The sequence below is a fragment of the Carlito syrichta genome, unplaced genomic scaffold, assembly GCF_000164805.1.
Source record: "Carlito syrichta isolate Samal-C Ts95f unplaced genomic scaffold, Tarsius_syrichta-2.0.1 Scaffold304401, whole genome shotgun sequence".
Taxonomy (NCBI): domain Eukaryota; kingdom Metazoa; phylum Chordata; class Mammalia; order Primates; family Tarsiidae; genus Carlito; species Carlito syrichta.
In genome coordinates this window covers 23596-36067 of record NW_007248497.1, presented here as the reverse complement: position 1 = coordinate 36067, position 12472 = coordinate 23596, and positions in this window count along the sequence as shown.

Genomic DNA, 12472 nt, shown 5'->3' with positions numbered 1-12472 from the left:
AAGATGCTGACTTCCATGGAGTATTCTGGGGGTTGTTCTGGTGTTTTGTTCTTTAAAGAAACTCAAGTTCTTCCTTGTTCCGAAGGGCATGAAGTTTGTCCCAGACAGGCCATGTTGACATGTTCCTTCTAGCTATCTCCTAAGACAGGGTCCTGCCCCCTTGCGAGGCCCCCCATTGCCTACTGATTGTCATCAGGGTCCTCATAACCCTCACCTGACCGACCATCCTCAGAGTCCTCATGTCCCCTACCGGGTCGACCATCTTCAGGGTCCTATATCTCCCCGCCTGACTGACTATCGTCAGGGTCCCCATATCCTCCCACCTGACCGACCATCGTCAGGGTCTCATATCCCCCCACCCGACCAACCATCATCGGGGTCCCCAAATCAAGAAAGCAAGTGGCCCGGATGGCCCAGCAGATGCTGCACGTGCCTAGTGTGGCATCTCCTCCTCCACTACACTGGAGGCTCCTGCTTTTACAAGAAGCCTCTCACTTAAGTGCACTAGTCTTGGGCTACTTTTCACTGGTAACAAGGCTCTGCATATACATACTATCAAGCACTCTCATACGCATACACATTACTGTCAAGCACTCTCGGCTGGGCAGGCAAGCTGCAGATCTGCAGGAGTCAGTTCTCACCTAGCACAAAGAACTCCCTGGGGCATTTAGGAGGTGTGTAGGAAGGAATTCACAGCACACTGTGCTCTTCTGAACCACCCTCAGACTCCTGACTTGGGTCTGTGGCTGATCTTGTCATCAAGACTGAAGTCCTTGTCGCATGGTCACTGCCAAAGACACAGACTTTCTTACAGAGAAGCTCCTGATGGAAACACCAGGGATACAGGGGCAATACCTCAGGGGACAAGGGTCAGTGGGCTTCCGTGTCCTCCCAGGCCAGCAGGAGAGGGGAGTGGACACCTACCACCCCTGCACCCCTGTGCCTCCTACCCTGTCACCAGCATAGGGTGCCTGCACAGCTCTGGTAAGACTGGGGCGCCCAGTCCTGCTGGACAGGGTCACAGCCTGCCTGGTGCAGGGAAGAGCAAGACAGTGGCCCACTGGGGCAGCAGGGAGAGGCTGGACCAAGCACACCAGGCCACGGCACAACGCGACCACTGCTGCCCTAACGTTTATGTTCTTCATCAAAGAAAATAAGATGGTGATGACCAGAGACCCCTGCAAGTGTCTGTCACCGCCTGCTGAGAGGGGTCACGAGTTCCCAGGGTGCTGTTGGGAGGCCCAGGCTCAGACAGACAGAGGCTCAGGCGACTGAGCACAGCTAAGCACGGTCGTGGCTTCTGCAGATGAGACTCTGTCATCCTCCCAACATTGCCTTCAACTACAGTTTAAAGCATGATGCAAATACCTTTAAAAGTAAGTGAGACGTCAACTCAAAAAAAAAGTACCTGGATGAAGTGCTGGGTGGTTTCAACAGCACTGATGGCAGAAATGCAAACAAGGAAGGACTGGCAGACTCAACTCCACAAAGCCACCCTGTGTGGAAACAGTGCCTACCACATGCGAAATGGTGCGAAACCAGGGGTGAGTGTTCCACACAGGTGGCTGCACAGACACATTCACTTGATGGGCTCTGGGTCCAGTGGGACTGGCACAGTCTTTGGCAGGTGAGTAAACACAGAGCATTCATGCCAATGGAAATGGCAAAACACAAAACACAAGAAACAGAAGCACAAACAGCAAAACAAACACGCATTAACAAGCAAAGGCACATGGGTCCATAATAGGACTTTCCCCTTATTAAACTCTCGGAACTTTCTAGAAATGTAGTGCTCTGCATAGGGAGTAGCAAGCAAAGCGACACACTGTAAGCATTGCCTTCTGTGCACTGGTGACACCTTCTCGACGCTCTGACAGAGCTGACCCACTTGGGGAATGTAGGCCACATGGTTCAAGGGTGTGCACACAACTTGTGAACTGTGAAGCTGTCCACTGAGGCACCATCTCTAGTCACAAAAAACAGAAACAACACCCAAAATATCCAACGGGGGCTCGGTTAATCAGTAAGCACACATGACGGACCACCCTTTGCCAGCACACACATCACTAAGTGACTGATGTCCCGACAGACCAGTGTGACTCTATAAATAAGTGCACACATGGGGGCCACAAGGTGCCAGTGTCAGCCACCCCCACGCCATGTCAGCAGTCGGAACTGCAAGTGCCACCCAGAGCTACCGTAAGAGAGCACTGGCAGCACAGGAAGGCAGTCATGATTCAATGTGAAGGACAGAGACTTCAAGTGTTGTTATAGAAGACTATGTGATGACAATTATCCAGAACTAAGTGAAGCCCACAGGGAACCAGGAAGCATGCTTCCTGGTAAAGAGAAACCCAGGCAATGGATGAACAGAGGCCCCAGAAAGACCTGTCTGTGTCCTGCTTCCTGAGACCTAATCTTATTTGGAAAGGGCTCTGTGCAGAGGTCACTGAGTTAAGGATCTCGAGATGAGATCATCCTGGACTGTCCAGTCACAAGTGTCCTTATGGGAGAACAGTCAGGGAACCGTGAGACAGACAAGAGAGAAGGAAGTCACATGACCAGAAAGGACCCAGGAGTGATGTGGCCACAAGCTGAGGGATGCCTGGAGTCCCGGAGCTGAAGAGGTGAGGAAGGACCCTCCCCTAGAGACGTCAGAGGGAAAGTGACCCTGCTCAGGGTCACTTGACTTCAGACTTTAGCCTCATGGATGGTGGGAGAATAACTTCTTCTGTGTGAAGCCCTTGTGTGTGGGCATGTCACAGCTGCAGGATGGCAGGTCCCTCATGGTGACCTGGATGGCCAACTCAGAGCACCAACACCTACAGGAACCAGCACCACACCTTAGGATGAAGCCAATGCTCTGGGAGGAGCCCTTAACTTACGCAGTGACCTAGCCTGAATGCAGTCACAGGGAGAGCAGACAAAACCCCAGCGAGGAGCATGGCTGATTCAAGGGACATGACTTGAGACATCAGTGTCATGAAAGGTGGATGCCCCCGATTGAAGGACACAGCAGAGACAAGAGACAGCTAAGCCCAAGGCCTAGCCCTAGATGGGAAGTCAATGCCATGAAGGTCATTCTAAGGTCAGACGGCAAAACTGGGAATGGATGGGAGAGGAGGACACAGACCTGTGTCCAAGTTAAATTTGCTGATGTTGGTCTCCACAGGAATGCAGAAGAATGTTTTTAGGAACACATCCTGAGGTTTTCAGTGGCAAAGGGGCTTAGCAATTATGTCACAGTGGCTGATGGTATGGCTCTATCTCCTACAGCCTCACAGACTTGCTTTTAAGTTAGTCACTCAATTAATAAAAGAGTGATGCTAAAATCTCCAACCCTAATTGTGAATGTGCGCATTTCTCCCTCTAGCTCTGTCCACCTTTGCCTTGTATATTATGAAATGCTGTTATGTGGTGAGTATGCCTTCACAACTATGTCTGTGTGATCAACTGATTTTCATATTAGTACGAAATGGCTCTCTGTATCTCTGTGTCTTTAACTCTATTCTGTCTAAAGTTAATATAGCCACTCTAGACTCCTAACATCTAACATTTGTAGTACATCTTTTTCATCATTTCTCTTTCAACTTATGTGTACCACTATATTTAAAGTGTATCTCTTGAAAACCACATATATTTGGGACTTGAATTATTTTAATGAGTCTAAATCCCTGCTTAGTAATTTGAATGTTTAGTCCACTTATATTTAACATAATTACTGACATGGCTGAATTAGTTCTACTTTGTGGACCTGTTTTTTTAAATCCTGTTCTTAGCCGGGTTCGGTGACTCAGCCTGTAATCCTGCGCTTTGGGAGGCTGAGGTGAATGGACTGCCTGAGCCCGCGGGTTTGAGACCAGCCTGGGCAACTTGGCGAGGCCTCATCTCTACAATAAGTCAAAAAAATTAGCCAGGAGTAGTAGTGCATGCCTGTAGTTCCAGCTACTTGGAAGGCTAAGGTGGAAGGATCACCGGAGCCCAGCAGGTCGAGGCTGCTGTGGCCAAGAGCGGCCACTGCACTCTAGTCTGGGCAACAGAGTGACTCCAACTCAAAAAATAAAAATAAAAAATAAAAAATAAAATAAAATCCTGTTCTCCCTTTTCTGCCTTCTTTTAGCTTTAGCAAATATGTATAATACTCTGTTTTAGCCATTCCATTGGCATTCCGCTATACATCTTTGCCTTATTTTTAGTGACTGCCCTAGGGCTACCAATACATATCCTTAACTACTCACAATAGACCAGACTTAATGTTTTACTACTTCGTGTAAAATTTAGAAATCCAGTGACGTCACAGGTTCAGGAAGGGTCCCCTCCTTCCTTTGTGCCAAGGCTGTCATGCATGTTACACACATAGTAAATTCCACAGCATGGTATTATAATTTTTGTCTTAGATAGTCATATGTATATTAAAGCAATTAAGAAAAAAAAAAGGAAAAGAAATATTGACCATATTTACCATTCCTACTATATTTTATTACTTTCTGTAGATGTGAGTTTCTGCCCTGCAATAATTCCTTCAGCCTGGAGACAGTTTTTTAACAGTTTTTGTAGTGTGTTTGCTAGCAAAGACTTTCTCAGTTTTCATTGATCTGAAAATGTCTGTATTTTGCTTTCATCTTTGAAGGACACAGTCACTGGATACAATTCTGGGTTGACAGTTGTTCTTCTTCGATCACTCTAAAGATGCCATTCCATTGCCTTCTGACTTCCTGTGGTTACACAAAGCCAGACATCACTTACATTTTATTCTCCTAAATGTAATGACTTTTTTCCTGGAAGCTTTCAAGAGATTCTCTTCGTCTTTGGTGTTTGGTAGTTTGACAATATGTCCAAAATGTGGTTTTCTTTTACTTCTACTCCTTAGTGTTTGCTGAACTTCTTGGATCTATAAATTTACAACTTTTAGATACTATTTATTCAAATACATTTTATGCCCTAATATGCCCTGTGTCTTCTCTTTGTGGGATTCCAGTTACATGTAGGTTAGATCACCTGGTACTGTCCCACAAGTCACTGAAATCACTGAAATCTGTTTTTCAAATTTCAGTCTTTTTGCTTGTTTTTTTTTTTGTTTTGTTTTGGTTTTTTTTAGCTTGGATAATTTCTATTGCTTTCTCTTAAAATTCACTGAGCCTTTCTTCTTCCATCTCCAACCTGCTAAGCCCACACAATGAATTTTTCAGTACAGATACTGTACTTTTCAGTTCTATAATGGCTAACTAGCTCTTCTTTAAAGACTCATCTCTGTTAAATTTCCCATTTGTTCATTCATCATGATGAATACTTCCCTCAAGTTCTTGAATGTATTTATAATGGCTGCCTAAAATCTTCTTCTAATTCCAACATTTAGGTAATTGCAGAGTCAATTTCTACTGACCTTTTCCCCCTGGTTAGGGACCGTGTTTTCCTGCTTCTTCACAAGTCTAGTAGCTTTTTAAAGATTTTTGAGAGGTTAGTTTTATTTGCTTCCTTTGGAAAGTATATGAGTCTGTTCTGGCAAGCAGTTAATTTGCTGGAGGATGAGCTTGATCTTTCCAAGGCTTGCTTTCAAGCTTTGTAAGTCAGTCTAGAATGGCCCTTTATTCTTGGTCCAGAGGAGCCCTCTTCCTATAAGATGTTGCCTTTGATGGCATCAGCTAAGTGCCTGGCATCTCAAGCAAGGTCCCTCCCGCCTGGCTGGTTGCACACTCGTGTCTCCCACACGATGTGACCTTCAGAAGCACTGCTGAGCCTGCAGCTTCTGGGTCACCCTTCTCCACCAAGCCTCTAGGAATCTCACACCTTACCCAAGTTTTGAGGGGCGCCCTGAATAGATTTCTGCAGCTCTGTCAAGGGTAGCTCCTTTTACTCTGATACTATGTCACACAACTCTAGTGGCCCTGGACTCCAGCCTCTGTCTCCTAAGCTTAGAAAGGCATATGTTCTGTTGGGCTTCTCCTCTCAGGCAGTGGTGTAGCACATGCTCAGGCAGGAGGCTAGGTGGCTGTGGGTGCCTTGTGCGTCCCTCCTGCATTGTCTGTTGTCTAACGTCCAAATCCTATGTATTGCATTTGACTCAGCTTTATGGTTTTACAGTGTAAATGCTGGCCCCATACCTGCCACTGTGTCATGCATAGGTGTGAAAGTCATAAACACTATTCTTTTATCTTAAAACGTTGCTTTAAACATGAAACACTTCTCCTTCAAACTGCTCCTGAGTATGCCTGACTGCTCCATTCATAGGACCATGGCAGTCTCCCCTAAGTGAGGCCGGGGGCCTGCCTGCTCGTGGCCCCCTGAGTTCTGTCTGTTCCCTTTAGTATGTCCTGATGACTGGGATACAATCTTGTATATCTTTACCTTTTGCTGGTTAAAAATTAGGGGCCAGGCTCAGTGGCTCAAGCCTGTAAACCCGGCACTTTGGGAGGCCGAGGGGAAAGGATTGCCTGAGTCCACAGGTTCGAGACCAGCCTGGGGAACTTGGTGAGACCTCATCTCTACAATAAATCCAAAAATTAGCCAGGCATGGTAGTGCATACCTGTAGTTCTGGCTACTTGGGAGGCTGAGGTAGAAGGATCGCCTGAGTCTAGCGAGTCGACACTGGAGTGGCCATGAGTATGCCACTGCACTCCAGCCTGGGGGACAGAGTGAGCCTCCAATTCAAAAAAAAAAAAAAAAAATTAGGAAGATACTTGTTACAGGAATGCTAAGGTTAAGAACGGAAACATTCATAATCTAACTGGACACCTATGTGGCCCTTGGCAGAAGGACCTAGAAGTCACAGCGTCACATGGCTTCAAGAGTCTAATGGCTCAAGGACAAGTTGTGACTCACCACACCACAGTCCCTGGGGGAAGCAGGGACAAGGGTGACAAGGTACTAAGTGCCAGGGGACGAGGAACTCAGCATCATGTGCAAGGATGGGCTACCTCCCCAGGCATCATTGCTGGAACGTGTCTCTGTTACTCGGTCATAATGGAAAAACTCTGGAAAACGTGGAGACACACAGATCCAAAAACAAGCTTCAAGTGCCCGGCACAGTGGCTCATGCCAGGAATCTCCACACTTGGGAGGCCAAGGTGGGGGGACTGCTTGAGTCCAAGAGTTCAAGACCAGCCTGGGCAACATAGTGAGACCTCATCTCTGCAAAAAATAAAAAGTTACCTGGGCGTGGTAGTGCATGCCTATAGTCCCAGCTATTAGGAAGGCTGAGGCAGGAGGATCACTTGAGCCCAGGATGTTGAGGTTGCAGTGAGTCATGTGATTGTGCCACTGCACTCCAGTTTGTGTGACTGAGTAAGACCCTGTCAAAAAACAAAACAAAACAAAGCAAAAACAAAAAACTACCAAGCTTCACAGAGAAGCTAGGCAGGGCCCTGGAGCCGGCTTCAGTCGTGGTGTCTGCACCAATTTGCACGAGCCTCCGGAGAAGTGTGCTTGCAGCCACTATGCAGCAAGGGGTGTCCTGCAGTTGGCCACATGCACGACTGCAGCAGACTAAACCCTTGCAAGTCTCCAAAACCTCACACAACACACTCCACTGTTATAACCCCAGGGCCGGGGAAGCCAGACAGAAGTACTCCTCTAGACAAGTCCTGGATGGAGGAGAGGACAGAGACCCAAGTATCCGGGACCACATGGGCAGCTGTGCTTTCCTGCGTCCTCCTGTCCAGGGCAGGGCAGCAACTGGCAACCAGCCATAGGGCTGAGAAGACTGATCCAATGCCAGAAAAACCACTTATGACATGAGACCTGGACATCCTGACTCAGTGGTAACTCCATAGAGGACCCAGAGCAGACCAGCAAGTTATACAGGGACCACCCCATGCAGGCCACTCCCAAAGTTAATGGTCTGAAAGCTGCCGTAATGCACGTCCACAAGCCAAACAACATCAGCTCAGTCAACACAAAGCTCGTGCTGATGCATCTATGCCAGGCCCAAGAGCCCTGTCTCCCAAGGGGACTCGCCCTCCCGGGCAGGACTGAGTAGACCCACATTGGGGCGCCTAGTCCTTGGTGTCACAGTGCCAAACAGGAGCTCAGTAAGTGTCTGAGTCATGAGAGCCACGCTGTTGGACATGCAGGGGTCCCAGCAGTCGGGTGCACACCACATATGCACACTCTCCGCAGGGCTCTAGACCCTGCATACTTGGGGCTCACCTGGCCAGGTCCACTTCACAAAGACTAGACTCCAAGTAGGAGCTGAGTGTTAGTCCCAGACAACCCAGAAGCAGGATGTGGCCATGACCCCAATGACACGGAGGATGACCAGGACTGGCACCCAAGTGCCCAACTATGGGATTACTGCCCCTCCCGCCACAGAGTTCACCAAAGAGAAATTCATTTCCATGCACCAATATGGCTAAGCTTGTCAAACCCCTGCACATGGGCTGACAGACAGAGACCCAGCCCAACCAGGAGGGGTGTACCCCCACGCCACCTGAGGTGGAGAGGGCCAGGCGGGGCAGGTGTGGACATGGCACCATAGGCAGTGTGGACCGGTGTCATGTTTAGGTCCTGGAGTGTTTTCATTGCTGTTGGTCAAAAACAAGCACTAGTGTAATGTCACCTGGTGCAGGCTGGGCCATGTACACCCCTGCCCCTACGGCTACCGTGTGCTTTGAAGTAGATCCACCATGCCTCCTGCCTAGGAAGGAAGTGCCGGAGGCAGCTGCCTTACAGGAAGGAGGACCCTGAGACACCCTGACTTCCGTCCAAGTTTCCAGAGATAATCCTTTCTTTCTCTGGGGGGTTGGAAGGTAGAGAAAGGACAGCTGGCCAGTCATCCTGAACAGCAACAAAGAAACCCTTCAGGGCCACTGCCAAAGTAAAACACAGATAAAGGAGTCTGAGATCTAACTTTCTGAAAAAGTGAATGCTAACCGAGAAGCAGGGGTAGGAACTACATGGAAGGTTCCAGCCTTCTTCACAGTCTGCACATAGAGAGGCCTCACCAGGGCCTAGGGTCTTCCTCACGGTCACTTAAACTGCACACAGCGAGAGCCAGGAAGCTTTGGCTGTACCTGTCTTAAGTGCTACTGAGCCCCAAGATGTCTGTCTTAGACCAAGAGTACAGATGACCAAAGTACCCACACAATCTGTGCACGTTGACACAGAGGACACCAATGCTTGAAAAACACGGGCAGGAGAAGAGACTAGTCCCAGCAGGTACTACAATTCTGTGGACCCTAGGAGGTGAGAGAACACCCCCCAAATGGGTGGCAAATAGCGCTCTCCTCCCAAGAGACAGAGGCAGGATGGGGCAGAGCCATGGTACAGGGGACATGCGACAAGAACCGCCTCTGCCAAGAAGGTCAAGGTCAATGTCAGATGTTTTGTGCAGACACGATGTGAAGAGAGACCACACGAATCAACCAGGGACGGTCACATGACATGGGACACACGATGCCACCAGGGACAGTCACACAACATTGGACACACGACTCCACCAGGGACAGTCACATGATATGAGACACAGGACTCCACCAGGGACAGTCACACAACATGGGACACATGATGCCACCAGGGGCAGTCACACAACATTGGACACATGACTCCACCAGGGACAGTCATACAACACGGGACACATGGCACCAGGGACAGTCACAAGAATGGGACATGTGACTCCACCCGGAACAGTCACATGACATTGGACACATGACTCCACCAGGGACAGTCGCATGACATGAGACACATGACTCTACCCAAGACAGTCACATGACATTGGACACATGACTCCACTGGGGACAGTCACACAACATGGGACACACGACTCTATCAGGGACAGTCACATGACTTGGGACACACAATGCCACCAGGGACAGTCACACGACACGGGACACAGGACTCCACCAGGGACAGTCACATGACATAGAACATATGACACCACCAGGGATAGTCACACAACATGAGACACACGACTCCACCAGGGACAGTCATGGGACACACAAAGCCATCAGGGACAGTCATATGACATGGGACACAGGACTCCACCTGGGACAGTTACATGACATGGGATACACAATACCACCTGGGACAGTCACACGACATGGGACTCAGGACTCCACCAGGGACAGTCACATGACATGGGACACGTGACTCCACCTGGGACAGTCATACAACACTGGACACATGACTCCAGGAACAGTCACACAACACAGGACACACAATACCACCAGGAACAGTCACACGACATGGGACATGCAACTCCACCTGGGACAGTCACACAACATTGGACACATGACTCTACCAGGAATAGTCACACAACACGGATACACAACACCACCAGGGACAGTGACACGACATGGGACACATGACTTTACAGGGGACAGTTACACAGCACAGAGCACACACTCCATCAGAGACACAAGCCCAGCTGCCACCCTAGCCTACACACACCCCTTCCTCACAGGAAGAAGGGCACAGGGCATTCAAGCCCAATGTGGTCCACTAGAGCCTGCAAGTGCACCAGGCTGCAGAAGACAAAAACATTAGTTGAGAGGCAGCCAGTGTCGCAGCTTCTAGCCATACCATTGGACACATCAGCAAGGCCATGCTGAGGTCAGCACTGAGTGTCCAAGCTTGGAGAGTCGGAGCTCAGAGTCCACTCTCCAGGAGGTGCCGTGCCACTGACCTGGTCCAGGACAAGAAGCCACCACGCCCAGGCCGGCTCTGCACAAACCCCTAGGCCCCCTTGGAAGCATTCCAAGAGGACACATGGCCCTGTATAGACCCCTGCAACAGGCGCCGGACATCTTCACCTCCTGCTCATCTAAACAGACACCCACCCCCAGGTTGGCCTCCCAAATGTCTATGTAGCCACCAATCCCCAAGCTGGCCTCCTACACATCAACACGAACACCCACTCCCAAGCTGGCCTCCTGCATGTCTATGCAGGGACCACCTCCCTGCCCCACCCCAGGGCTTTATCTCAGAATTTCCTCTTACAGAGCCCTCTGTGCTCCCTCTGGTAAGTGATTCTTCTATTCTTCTGAAACACAGAACTTGAAAGAAGAGTGCACTCCCTGTCCGACCTGCTCACAGTAATGTACCACATAGCCCCCCAGAACTTCACCGGATGACCCAGGCCCAGTTGTTGCTCAAAGAACCTCTCCAGCCCCTCAGCCTACAGAGCCCCTTGTTGCTGCAGCTCAAAGGTTGCTCTGCCTTTTGGGCCCAGGACTGGCTTGTAATGGTTTCTTATGAGTAGAGAGGGGGACAGGAGCAAGAGGGTGGGCCTTGGCCACTCTGAGGCTTTGCTTCCATCTTCCCAGCCCCTAGCTCTAGCAGGTGGTATGGCCCCTCAGGTGGGGACATGCCACTCCAGAGAGAACCAGGGCTTTATTCCCAAGCATGCGAAGCTACTGCAGTTGGCTGCTAGTGGCTGGTGGCCTCTCCCATAGCTTGGGCAGGCACTGATACACCTCTGAACTGATGACGGTGAGGGTCTGCCCCCTCCCTCCCCCTGCCAGGAGGTGCCTGACTGCCACAGTGCTGCACATAATGTCTGCCCAGTCCCCACTTACCAGACCTGTCCCACGTTGACCAAGGACATGTAGAGGATCCAGAGAGTGGCCATGAGAACCATGTTGGCGCAGCCTGCCATCAGGACAAAAGCCGAGATGCCCAGGCCCAGGAGAGCAAGGAAGTCCAAGCTGGAGTCCATGTCTGACCAGTCCAGCAGCCAGAGGATGGTGGGTGCGTAGCTCCAGGCATCCCAGCCTGCCCTGCCCTGGAAGTACTGCTGCACACTCCTCAGGTATGCCTTGCAGGGCAGCAGCCCCCGGTCTCCAATTAGCTGCTTGTTCTGCTGGAACGCCACCAGAAATGCCACAACTGGGAGGAGGAGAAGAGAGGAGAAGAGAGTGACTGGAGGAAGCCATCTGCAGATGTGAGGGTGCTGTTCAGATGTTCATATGTGTGGGGACTCGGTGGGAGGGGGGCTCTGCTCAACCAATGGTTGGGGTCCAAGCTCCAGACTCAAGGAGTCAGAGTACCTCCTTGAAATCTTGGGGAAGCATTGGAAAACCCAACCTGGATGTGTTCATGTGTGTGCACATGTGCTTCACCTGCTTATATGTGTTGCGTGTGTTTAAGTAAACTGACGTACATTGATATGAAATGTGTGCCTGACCACGTACAAGCAGTGAGCTGGCCATCCAGAAGTGCACTCCAGACAGGAGCACATCCACATCCTCTGGATGCCAGCATCCACAAGGACGTGTCTACACAGAGACGCTGATGAGAGAGAGACCACACTCCCTTTTGTAAACACGATGAACAAAAGAAATTAGGTTAAAAGTATAAAAACGATACTGTGGTAAATGTGAACCAAAAGAAAGCTGGAGTGCCACACTGATATCCTGACAAGTAGACTTACGAATGAGGAATGATAAGGGATTAAAAAAGGATATTGTGTAATGATAAAAAAATTATGACGGCAACTCAAAAAATGCACAAATATAAATCTAACAAATTGTAAACAGA